The sequence below is a fragment of the Somniosus microcephalus genome, chromosome 2, assembly GCF_052327205.1.
Source record: "Somniosus microcephalus isolate GS21.2 chromosome 2, FLI_Smic_1.0, whole genome shotgun sequence".
Taxonomy (NCBI): Eukaryota; Metazoa; Chordata; class Chondrichthyes; order Squaliformes; family Somniosidae; genus Somniosus; species Somniosus microcephalus.
The window spans coordinates 134,732,754-134,746,424 of NC_140988.1; the positions used below are offsets into that span (position 1 = coordinate 134,732,754).

Here is a 13,671-nt window from a genome sequence, read left to right on the forward strand (position 1 = left end):
CTGACATTGATAATAGAAAAAAAATAGATTTTTTTCCAGCAATTTGTTTTTCTTTTTACTTTTGCTTGTTGCTGCTGCTGAGAGAAAGCTTTGTACCTCACTGAAAATAAGATACCTGGCAGCACTTCACTGACAAATAACATGGTATTAAGAATATTGCTCTCAATTATCCTCAGGGTGTTTAACCATTTAAGCTTTCAGCTGAAAGAATGTGGGGGGTGAAATTGGACCGCATTGTGCTTGTTTTCCGAGAACGGATCGCCCACCTGTTACCAAACCCACCCGATTTCTATTGCATTGATATTGCCTACAGCATGAAGATAAAAACTTGCTCCATTGTTAATTGACAATTAAATCATGTAATCTATAAAGAAAGCTCAGTGAGTAAGTGCACCACATGCTGATCAAGAAGGTGCCAGGTTCAACACTATGGGCTGGATTTTACCTTTTGATGCGGCTTGGGGGCGGGACAGCTGTATTCTGGGTTCCAATCCTGCCCCCAACGAAGTCCAATGCACAGATGCTATTTTGCGTCAATTGGCCTTGTTAAGCCCGCCCTGCGGGCTTGCCGGCCAATTAAGAGAAAGCCGGTGTCAGATGACATCAGTTGATGACACATCTGCCATTTTTCTTAATAAGCCCACTCACAATTTTTTTTGACAGATAATTTTTCAGTGTTTGACAGCATTGAGGTGCTGCAAACACTGACAATCACTGTACAAAGGTGAGCCCTTGTACCAAGGCTCTCCAGTGACTCCCTCCTTAGGCTAGAACAGATGGCAGCTGCAGGTGAGTTTACAGAAGTGATCTGTCACTGGTGAGAGAGGTTCTACCAATGAGGTGGGATTACACAAACACTTCAAAACTTGTCACCTACAGAAAAGTCTAAATACATTAAAAATGATTTTTCCAACATTTTCTTACCTCTGAAACTCACCAATGTACCATTGGATCCTTCACACCACTTCGACAGCTGTCATCAATGAAGAAACATTACAGTAGATCCATAGCACGCCACACTTACCCTGGCGTGGTGTCCAGATGTCGGGAAGCCCGCAGTAGACCTGTCAAAATTGGAAAAAGCCTCTTAACTGCTTGTTACCAACCTGTTAACAAGCAGTTAAGTGCCTATAATCCTCCCCGCCACTAGGTGTTGGGTCCATGAGCAAATCGGGGTCCCGACACCCGGGAAGATTGTTTGGAGGTGGGTTAGTAGCGGGTTCGGGACCCGCTGTCAATCTTTGCAATTTTGCCACCAGTCCTGCCTCCAAACCCACCCCCTGCACGCCAGCAACATTTCCCCCTATGTCTATGCTGAAATAGTTGATTTCAGCTAGAGTAGTGTTAAGGGTGCTACAAATGGCCTAAGTACACCTGAAAAGAAGAGTGGGGGGCAAACCAGGCAGGGATCCCATTCGTGATTGCTATCTAGAGGCATCTGCTTGAATATGTGCGGGTGGTGACATCAGCAGATAATCTTGAATGCGTTGTCCCCTATAGTCAAATAGCTTGTTACAATCACTGAAAATGCTCACACATGAGAAATGACCATTTGAGCATTGTACTAAAGAGTAACCAGTATTACAACATTGTACTAGAGAGTAACCAGCATTACAGCATTGTATAGACAGTAACCAGAATTACAGAATTGTATAGACAGTAACCAGAATTACAGAATTGTATAGACAGTAACCAGAATTACAGAATTGTATCGAGAGTAACCAGCATTACAGCATTGTATAGACAGTAACCAGAATTACAGAATTGTATAGACAGTAACCAGAATTACAGAATTGTATCGAGAGTAACCAGAATTACAGAATTGTATAGACAGTAACCAGAATTACAGAATTATATCGAGAGTAACCAGCATTACAGCATTGTATAGACAGTAACCAGCATTACAGCATTGTATCGAGAGTAACCAGCATTACAGCATTGTATCGAGAGTAACCAGCATTACAGCATTGTATAGACAGTAACCAGAATTACAGAATTGTATCGAGAGTAACCAGAATTACAGAATTGTATAGACAGTAACCAGAATTACAGAATTGTATCGAGAGTAACCAGCATTACAGCATTGTATAGACAGTAACCAGCATTACAGCATTGTATAGACAGTAACCAGCATTACAGAATTGTATCGAGAGTAACCAGCATTACAGCATTGTATAGACAGTAACTAGCATTACAGAATTGTATCGAGAGTAACCAGCATTACAGCATTGTATAGACAGTAACCAGCATTACAGCATTGTATAGACAGTAACCAGCATTACAGCATTGTATAGACAGTAACCAGCATTACAGCATTGTATAGACAGTAACCAGCATTACAGCATTGTATAGACAGTAACCAGAATTACAGAATTGTAGAGAGAGTAACCAGCATTACAGAATTGTATAGAGAGTAACCAGCATTACAGAATTGTATCGAGAGTAACCAGCATTACAGCATTGTATAGACAGTAACCAGCATTACAGAATTGTATAGAGAATAACCAGCATTACAGCATTGTATAGAGAGTAACCAGCATTACAGCATTGTATAGAGAGTAACCAGCATTACAGCATTGTATAGAGAGTAACCAGCATTACAGCATTGTATAGAGAATAACCAGCATTACAGCATTGTATAGAGAGTAACCAGCATTACAGAATTGTATAGACAGTAACCAGCATTACAGCATTGTATAGACAGTAACCAGAATTACAGAATTGTATAGACAGTAACCAGAATTACAGAATTGTATCGAGAGTAACCAGCATTACAGCATTGTATAGACAGTAACCAGCATTACAGAATTGTATAGAGAATAACCAGCATTACAGCATTGTATAGAGAGTAACCAGCATTACAGCATTGTATAGAGAGTAACCAGCATTACAGCATTGTATAGAGAGTAACCAGCATTACAGCATTGTATAGAGAATAACCAGCATTACAGCATTGTATAGAGAGTAACCAGCATTACAGCATTGTATAGAGAGTAACCAGCATTACAGCATTGTAGAGAGAGTAACCAGCATTACAGCATTGTATAGACAGTAACCAGCATTACAGCATTGTATAGACAGTAACCAGCATTACAGCATTGTATAGAGAGTAACCAGCATTACAGCATTGTATAGAGAGTAACCAGCATTACAGCATTGTATAGAGAATAACCAGCATTACAGCATTGTATAGAGAGTAACCAGCATTACAGCATTGTATAGAGAGTAACCAGCATTACAGCATTGTATAGAGAGTAACCAGCATTACAGCATTGTATAGAGAGTAACTAGCATTACAGCATTGTATAGAGAGTAACCAGCATTACAGCATTGTATAGAGAGTAACTAGCATTACAACATTGTATAGAGAGTAACCAGCATTACAGCATTGTATAGAGAGTAACTAGCATTACAGCATTGTATAGAGAGTAACCAGCATTACAGCATTGTATAGACAGTAACTAGCATTACAGCATCGTATAGAGAGTAACCAGCATTACAGCATTGTATAGACAGTAACCAGCATTACAGCATTGTATAGACAGTAACCAGCATTACAGCATTGTAGAGAGAGTAACTAGCATTACAGCATTGTATAGAGAATAACCAGCATTACAGTGTTGTATAGAGAATAACCAGCATTACAGTGTTGTACTGGAGAGTAACCAGCAGCTTTGGAATTTCTTCAGGGAAGGAAGACAGATGGAAAAATATATGGATGGTGAGCAGGACACCCGCAGGAAGGCAGCGGTGTCCTGGTCTAAATATGCAGAAGTGGGCCCGATTGCAACATTGGGACCCGACTGCAATTTTAGTCCGAGGCCTGGGCAGGGGGGCATTGACGGCCTCCCCATCAGGCCAAAACTGCCAGGAGCTGGATTATGGGCCATTAGAGGTCCAGGCAAGCAAGTTTTAAAAATTTTAATTTGCAGGAAATACTCAGCAGGTCAGATAGCATCTGTGGAGAGGGAAACAGAGTTAACGATAATTTTCTGTTTTTACTTCAGATTTTCAACATCCGCAGTATTTTTCTTTTTTTTAAACTTATTTCAGATTTCCTTGTGGGCTAAGAGGAGCAGGAGTGCTCCTCAGGGCTCCAAGGGAACTTTGGGCCTCCCTTGCCCTGGGCATCCCACGAGCACGATCGCCGTCCCCCCCCCCCCCAGCCCATGACTTACCTGACTGCTGGGGACTGTTCCTGTGCATCCCCAGTGGCAGCCTGCTGCCGCACAAGTTCCTGCTCACACCAGCCGGTCAGCTAATTGATCTGGCCTACTTCAGGCGGGAGTCTGAGGGAATTTATGGAAATGAGGCCCAGCAACGAGAAGGAAAGTGATAGACTTCAAGAAGACATAGACAGGCTGGTGGAATGGGTGGACATGTGGCAGATGAAATTTAACGCAGAGAAGTGTGCAGTGATACATTTTGGTAGGAAAAACAAGGAGAGGCAATATAAACTAAAGGGTACAATGCTCATGGGGGTGCATGAACAGAGAGACCTGGGGGTATATGTGCACAAATCGTTGAAGGTTGCAGGGCAGGTTGAGAGAGCGGTTAAAAAAGCCTACGGGGTACTGGGCTTCATAAACAGAGGCATAGAGTGCAAAAGCAAGGAAGTTATGATGAACCTTTATAAAACATTGGTTTGGCCTCCGCTGGAGTGTTGTGTCCAATTCTGGGCACCGCACTTTAGGAAGGATGTGAAGGCTTTAGAGAGTTTAGTGAGGGTGCAGAAAAGATTTACAAGAATGATTCCAGGGATGAGGGACTTCAGTTACGTGGATAGACTGGAGAAGCTGGGGTTGTTCTCCTGAGAGCAGAGAAGTTTCAGAGGAGATTTGATAGAGGTGATCAAAATCATGAGGGGTCTGGACACAGTAGATAGAGAGAAACTGTTCCCATTGGTGGAAGGGTCGAGAACCAGCAGACACAAATTTAAGGTGACTGGCAAAAGAACCAAAGGCGACATGAGGAAAAACTTTTTTACGCAGCGAGTGGTTAGGATCTGGAATGCACTGCCTGAAAGGGTGGTGCAGATAGATTCAATTGTGACTTTGCAAAGGGAATTAGATAAGTAGCTGAAGGAAAAACATTTGCAGGACTATGGGGAAAGTGCGGGGGAGTGGGACTAGCTGAAGTGCTCTTGCAGAGAGCCGGCACGGGCTCGACGGGCTGAATGGCTTCCTTCTGTGCTGTAACCATTCTTTGATTCTATGATTCAGTTAAAACCATCCTGACTTCGATGTCTCAATTGTTTCAGGGTGCGCCGCCCACTTCAAGCTCGTGTGCACCATTCCCGCGTCCTCCCCTTAAAATCGGGGCTAATGTTTTGGATCTCTAAATTTGCTTTAGGGATAAGAATGTTGTTGTCGCCTTTCCTATTTTTGTGTGGATATCTTTATCAGTTCCTCCATCTTTGTTGATGATGCCTCCAAGGCAGGTGACTTTGTCTATATCCTCAAGGGCTTCCCCATTTACGGTAATGCTGTCATTTTTAGTGTTGTTTATGTGCATAACTTTAGTTTTGTCTATTGATATTGAAGTCTATTTTTTCTGCTACTGCTGCTAGTCTATCAGTCTTGTTCTTCATATGTTGTTGCTTGTGTGATAGAAGGGCAATGTCATCGGCGCAGTCTAAATCATCTAACTGGCTAAGTAATGTCCATTATATGACGAGGCTTTGTCCTACACATTATCCAACCTATCACTAAGAGAAATAACAAAGGTGACAACAAGCATCCCTTTCATACTCCAGTTTCCCCTTCAAAGGGTTCTGTGAGAGTTCCATTGTGCATTACTCTGCATGAAGGTTGTTGGTATGTTTTTTAGGTTATGGTACTAAATTGCTCCAGTATTCCATGGTGCCTCATCAACTTACAAGAGGTGTTTTGGTGTACATTATCAAATGCCTTCTCAAAATCTATGAACGTGAGTTAGAAAGAGGAGTTCCGTTCAACTGATTGTTCCACTATGATACGTAGTGTGCATATATGGTCATTGTATGAGTTATGTTTTTGAAAAGCAGCCTGTTCATCTCTTGGCCATTTGTTAAGTTCTGTCCAAGGATAATTTTGTTTCAAAACTTTCCCTGGCACTGAAAACAATGTGGTGCCTAGCAATTTCTGAGATCACCTTTCTGTGTTAACTTTATGATATAGCCATGTTTCCAATCTTTAGGTATCTCTTCTGTTTCCCATATCTTCATGAAAAGTTGGAACAGTATTTCAATGGATGTTTCTAAATCTCCTTTGATGGCTTCTGGCGGTATACCATCTGGGCCTGGTAGGTGTCAGCTGTGGCTTGGTGGTAGTACTCTCGTCTCTAAGTCAAGGTTGTGTGTTCAAGCCCCACTCCAGAGATTTGAGCATATAATCTAGCTGGTCCTTCAGTGCAGTACTGAGCGGGTGCTGCACAGTTGGAGGTGCCATCTTTTGGATGAGATGTTAAACCAATGTGGATATCAAAGATTTCATGGCACTATTTGAAGGAGAGCAGTGGCGTTCTCCAGGTGACCTGGCCAACACTTATCCTTCAACCAACACCGAAAACAGATGATTTGGCCATTTCATTGCTGTATGTGAGACCTTATGCACAAATTGTCTGACGCATTTCCTACATTACAACAGTGACTGAACTTCCAAGGTATTTATTTTGCTGTAAAGCGCTGTGGGAAATTTTGAGGTTTTGAAAGGCGCTACATAAAGGGGCAGAAAGGCATCAGTGACTAAGATGACATCAGGGAAAAATAGAAATAAGGCAAAGCTAAAGGCACTATATCTAAATGCACGAAGCATTCGCAACAAAATAGATGAATTAATAGCGCAGATAGAAATTAACAGGTTTGATCTAATAGCCATAACAGAGACGTGGTTGCAAAGTGGCCAAGGTTGGGAACTAAATATTCCAGGATACTTAACTTTTGCAAAATGGAAAAGAAGGAGGGGTAGCCCTGATAATAAAGGATGGGATAAAGACAGTAGAGAGAAAGGGGGAAAAATTCAGTTGGTTTGTGACTTCCGTTAACGCTTTAAGAGGGCGCTAATGGGGCGCAAAGCAACTAGCGCCCATGCGCGGCGATGTTTGTGCCACTCATGAAATTAACTAGACATTTTGTGGCGGCGCTAAATGCTACCGCCACGATCTCCTGCGCCGGCAGATTGTGACGTTAGTCGAGTGTGCAATTCCCCGGTAGCGCCCCGGACCGGATATTGAATGGCGCCCCCTGCCTTACCACCTGCCACTAGCAACGACAGGTTGAGGGGAGCGTTTTGCTGTCAGGAAGGGACCGGGGGAGCGCTATTTAAAGGTGACCACCTCCTGCCTTTTTTTGTTGGTGACATTTTTGCACCACGCATTCTGAGAGAGAGAGAGAGACTTCTGGAGAGATTCAACGCTGTGTGAAGGAGTTTTAGGTACTGAGCAGCACTTTGCAGGTTCATTTTGATTTGCCCTTCCTTGTATTGATTTAGAAGAGACTGTGGGGGCTGCACTCTGAGCTCTTTCCTTGGGCCTCTCCATTGTTCTTTCCAGCAGATTTGATGTACAGGTCTCTCCAGGCCGAGATTCAAGGCTGCAATGAGTAGGATGTGGATGGACAGCAAGATCAACCCTCCCCTTTAAGAACTGGCCAGCGCCATTTTGTCTGTGTTCCATTGCTGACTGACATCACATGAGCTTCGCCAGTACTTTGAGGTAGCTCCTCGGCCTTTGCGCCTTAAGACAGGTGTGTAGCGCCTGATTTAATGCTCCAATCACCTCCAGGGACGATAAAAGCCAAGTTTGCAGTCGGAGGCGATAATTAGTGCCAGGCGCTAATCTTTGCGCCCAGTCGATAATTGCACCCCAAATGGGGCGATACTGAATTTCTCCCCCAAAGGATCTTAGCACCAAAAATCAAGAAGTAGAATCAGTTTGGGTGGAGCTAAGATACAGCAAGGGGCAGGAAAGTGGCGTGGGGAGCGGGCAGGAAAGTGGCATTGAGGCCAAGATCAGATCAGCCATGATCTTATTGAATGGCAGGCAGGCTCGAGGGGCTGAATGGCCTACTCCTGCTCCTATTTCTTATGTTCTTATGTTCTTAAAACATTGGTGGGTTTTGTTTATAGGCTCCCAAACAGTAGTTGTAATATAGGGCAGAGTATAAATCAGGAAATTAGAGGCGCATGTAACAAGCGTAATACAGTGATCATGAGTGACTTTAATCTACATATAGACTGGGCAAACCAAATTTGCAGTAATAGTGTGGAGGACAAATTCATTCATGGAATATATATGCAAGATAGTTTCCTGGATCAGTATGTTGAGGAACTGACTAGGGAACAGGCTATTTTAGATCTAGTATTGTGCAATGAGAAAGGGTTAATTAATAACCTTGTAGTAAAGGGGCCTTTAGGGAAGAGTGACCATAATATGAAATAATTTTATATTGAGTTTGAAAGTGATTTAGTTAAATCTGAAACTAGGGTCTTAAATCTAAACAAAGCAAACTACGTAGGTATGAGGGGCGAGTTGGCTATGGTAGATTGGGAAATTACATTAAAAAGTATGACGGTAGACAAGCAATGGCTAGCATTTAAAGAATTAATACATAATTTATAACAAATATACATTCATTAAGGCACAAAAACCCCACAGGAAAAGTGGTCCAACCATGGCTAACAAGAGAAGTTAAAAATAATATTAGATCAAAGGGAGAGGTTTATAATTTTACCAAAAAGAGTAGTAAGCCTGAGGATTGGGAGGATTTTAGAATTCAGCAAAGGAGGACTAAGAAATTGATTAAGAAAGGGAAAATGGAATATGAGAGTAAACTAGCGAGGGACATAAAAACAGACTATAAAAGCTTCTATAGGTATGTAAAAAGGAAAAGATTAGCGAAAGCAAATGTGGGTTCCTTACAGGCTGAGACAGGAGAAGTTATAATGGGGAATAAGGAAATGGCAGAGAAATTCATGGAAGAAGACGCAAAAGACTTCCTGGAAATAGTGGAGAACCAAGGGCCTAGTGAGAATGAGGAACTGAAAGAAATTAGTATGAGTAAAAAAATAGTACTGGAGAAATTAATGTTAACTTTCAGTGATTCGTGTACAAGGACAGCAGGTCCCTCTGAACACCAACATTTCCCCTGGAGAAAGCCGATAAATCCCCTGGATCTGATGGCTTACATCCTAGGGTTTTGAAAGAGGTGGCTATCGAGATAGTGGATGCATTGGTTGCCATTTTCCAAAATTCCATAGATTCTGGAGCTGTTCCCATGGATTGGAAGGTAGCAAATGTAATCCCACTATTTAAGAAAGGAGGGAGAGAGAAAACAGGGAACTACAGACCAGTTAGCCTGACATCAGTAGTAGGGAAAATGCTAGAATCTATTATTAAGGGCGTGGTAACAGGGCACTTAGAAAATAATAATAGGAGTGGGCAACATGGATTTATGAAAGGGAAATTGTGTTTGGCAAATCTGTTATAGAGTTTTTTAAGGTTGTAACTAGCAGAATAGATAAGGGGGAACCAGTGGATGTGGTGTATTTGGATTTTCAGAAGGCATTCGATAAGGTGCCACACAAGAGGTTATTAAACAAAATTAGGGCTCATGGGATTGGGGTTAATATACTAGCATGGATTGAGGATTGGTTAATGAACAGAAAACAGAGAGTAAGAATAAACAGGTCATTTTCGGGTTGGCAGGCTGTAACTAGTGGGGTACTGCAAGGATCAGTGCTTGGGCCTCAGCTATTCACAATCTACATCAATGATTTGGATGAGGGGACCAAATGTAATATATCCAAGTTTGCTGATGATACAAAGCTGGGTGGGAATGTAAGTTGTGAGGAGGATGCAAGGAGGATTCAAGGGGATATAGACAGGCTAAGTGAGTGGGCAAGAACATGGCAAATGGAATATATTGTGGAGAAATGTGAAGTTATCCACTTGGGTAGGAAAAATAGAAAAGCAGAGTATTTTTTAAATGGTGAGAGACTGGGAAATGTTGGTGTTCAGAGGGACCTGGGTGTCCTTGTACACGAATCACTGAAAGTTAACATGCAGGTACAGCAAGCAATAGGAAAGCAAATGGTATGTTGGCCTTTATTACAAGAGGATTTGAGTATAAGAGTAAAGACGTCTTACTGCAATTATATAGTGCCCTGGTGAGATCACACCTGGAGTATTGTGTACAGTTTTGGTCTCCTTACCTAAGGAAGGATATACTTGCCATAGAGGGAGTGCAATGAAGGTTCACCAGACTGGTTCCTGGGATAGGAGGATTGTCCTGTGCAGAGAGATTGAGTAGACTAGACTTATATTCTCTAGAGTTTAGAAGAATGAGAGGTGATCTCATTGAAACATACAAAATTCTTACAGAGCTTGACAGGGTAGATGCAGGGAAGACGTTTCCCCTGCCTGGGGAGTCTAGAACCAGGGGTCAAAGTCTCAGGATAAGGGGTTGGCCATTTAGGACTGAGATGAGGAGAAATTTCTTCACTCAGAGGGTGGTGAATCTTTGGAATTCTCTACCCCAGAGGGCTGTGGAGGCTCAGTCGTTGAGTATATTCAAGACAGAGATTGATAGATTTTTGAATATTAAGGGATTCAAGGGATATGGGGATAAAGCAGGAAAGTGGAGATGAGGTAGAAGATCAGCCATCATCTTATTGAATGGCGGAGCAGGCTTGAAGGGCCAAATGGCCTACTCCTGCTCCTATTTCTTATGTTCTTATATACAGTAAATTCAAGCTGTTTCTTTCACACTTTTCAGTTTCTTTATGGCTTCCTTGACTTCTTCTCTGCTAGATTTGTTTGTGTTTATCTGCAAAGGAGTTTCTGCTGGTGGTATGTCTGGGGATCAGTTGGAGTAGGTCAAATTAGCAGTGCCTTGAAATGTTCTGCCCTTCTTTTGAACTGATTGTTGCTTTTTTTTGTTAGTATTGTTCCACTTTGTGCTTCACTGACTTGTCTACTGTTTTACGCATGCCTGCAAGCTTCTTTGCCAGATTGTACAGTTCTTTCATGTTTTCTTTTTTCGCTTTATCTTCTGATTGGTTGGATTTTCAAAGAACATTCTCTGATCATGTCTATTGCTTCTTTCCACTTCTTTGACGCCCTTTGAATACTACTGTTGTGCTTCTGCTTTAGCTGTTCTTGTTCGACTATTATTTAAGGCTGCGTTTTTTCTCTTTAATTTTTTTCAATGTTTCTTTTGAGATCCACTCTTTATGCTTTCCCTTTTTCCTTTCCAATGGTTTCCTTGTATGTTTCTTTATGTCCCTTTGTTATTGGCTGTCAAGTTTGTTCGAGCATTGGTTCCTCTGTTGCTTGTAGGTTTTTCAGGTTTTATTGGAAAGGGTATTTTGAATGTTGACTTTCCTTTTGGTATCATGGCCTAGAAATTCATTATAGCCACTTTTGGGGCGGTAAAGTTGGGCGGCCGCTAAAGTTTGCGCCCGGCGCAAATTCGAGGCCACTTCTCCGATATTCATTAGCTTCGCCCTAAGAGTTTGCTCGAGCGCTAAAACTGGCGATGCACGCCTCTCTTTAGGCGCTAAGCCGGAGGTGCTGAGCAAGCGCGCCGAGGCCGGGCGCAGCGCAGGTGCGGCCATTTCTTGATTGACAGCAGACAGCCTGGCGCCGGCCAGCTCTTAAGGGGGAAGGGTCGACTTGGTCTGCTGCCACGCCCTGGATAGTGGAGCCCTGCAGCTAGGCCTGAACACTGCTGCTGGACCCAAATAGTGCCTGAAACCATGGCGAAGGCCCGTGAACGTGCGCAGCGCTTCTCAGAGCTTGATCTGAGGGTGCTGGTTGGTGCTGTGGAGAGAGACGCCATATTTTGTTTCCGGACAATGGCAGGAAGCCACCGGCCCGCGTCTACCGGAGAGCCTGGAGGCATGTCGCCACCAAGGTGTCATCCAACAGCGAGGTCCCCAGGAGCGGTGTCCAATGCCGCAAAAAGCTGAATGACCTCGCCAGGATTGTCAGGGTGAGTAACCTTTCCAGTGTCCTCCTCATCCTTGCATGTGCACCTCACATTATGGGCAAAGGGACCTGAAAGCCCTAATGGCCAGCCCTCATGCAGCAGCTATGGGACACTCATGAACATCAATTGCACATTGTGCACTTAACACACTGGCCAGGCTATTCGACCATGGGAGGCAGTGCACACAAGATCAGGGCTACACACTGGCCAGGCTATTCGACCATGGGAGGCAGTGCACACAAGATCAGGGCTACACACTGTACTTAGAGGCCGTCCTTTCTCTTGCAGGCCAAGCTGGCCAATAATAAGAGGAGCCGGACTGTGACCGGGGGAGGCGGACCCCAGATCCAGCCGCTCACCGAGCTGCAACATCGCGTGGAGTGCATCATGGGTGCCCGGGTGATTGGCCCCGTTGCATCTGGAGATGCCGACCCTGTTCTGGGCACCAGTGGTAAGGACATCACCTTTTGGACCTCTCTCGTCCCACTTGCGCATCAGATCTACATCCTTTGCCACTGTCCGACCAATGCGTTGAATGCCACCACTCATGCATCCCTCGCTGACGCCCTCTCCTCACTCTAAAGCTACTCTTGTGCCTTCCTGCTTTCAGATGGTGAGGAGGAGGTCCCTGAAGTTGCCAGTGACAGCCCCTCAGAAGAGGAGGAGGAGGAGGAGCAAGAGGAAGGCGACCCATCAGGGGAACCCTCAGCCGCGGCAACCCATGCCAATGTAGGGGACACGTCTTCCCTGGAGGGGAGCGTGGGGGAAGTGTCGGAGGGGAGGTTAGCCCCTCGGACCAGCGGCCTGCAGAAACGCGGGAGGGGGGTGGAAGCTCAGCGGCCTTCTCCCCAGAGGGGGGAAGGGTCGGAGGGGAGTCCAATTGCTGGGCCCAGCGGCGTCCAGCAACGCAGGAAGGGTCGGCCAGCTCGGCGGCCTTCTCCCCAGAGGGAGAGTCCGGCCTCCAGTCCGGAGATGGCCAACGCCGAGGAGATGCGCCGCCTCGAGGACTTGTCCGCGGACTCGGAGCGCTGGCACACGGAGCTCATGGGGGTAGTGGCACGGTTGCCTGAGGCCATCGAGTCCCTGTCTCGGAGTGTGACCGAGTTCGGGGCCTCACAGGCCACCAGCCGGGTGGAATTCGGGGCAGCTCAGGCAGCGAGTGGCCAGGTGATCAGTGGCGCCGTGCAGTCACTGGGTGCTCTGATGTGGTCACTGAACAGGTCAACACGGGCACTCACTGCTGCCACACTCGCTGTGTCAGCCAGGCATCGCCAGGGCACCCGGCGCGCTGCAGCAGCACAGCGGTCTGTCCCTCGGCAGATTGGTGCGCATGCTGCAGTGCTGGCCCGGCCGAGTGCCAGTGTCTCAGGCGACCAGCGAGCGCCTGCCATCCGCCAGCTTGCCCCCATTCCTCCAGCCGCCACTGCCACTCCCCCAGTGGAGCTGCCAGGAGCTGCTGCAGCGACTGATGCTGGCCAGCCACAGCTGCAGCATTCACCAGCCGGCCCCTCGACGGCCAGACCTCGTCTAGGCCGACCCCCAAGGGCATCTGCCGTCACGACATGTGCCCCTCAGGAGCCTGCCCCCAGCCTTGCAGCAGCCAATGGCCTCACTTTGAGGAGGAGCAGCAGGGCGTGCAGGGGCCGCCAAAGTTGGCAGAAGGTATCGCCCTCGCGGCCCACTAAGTAGAGGGTGTGTCCAAA

At 45.3% G+C, this 13,671-nt stretch overlaps 1 protein-coding gene across 2 annotated transcripts in view; it reads left to right on the forward strand.

Moving 5' to 3' along the window:
* The window catches only part of ndst3 (N-deacetylase/N-sulfotransferase (heparan glucosaminyl) 3), a 453,737-nt gene that overhangs the window by 77,815 nt on the left and 362,251 nt on the right, over positions 1-13,671 (forward strand). The gene's annotated exons all lie outside the window — the stretch shown is intronic.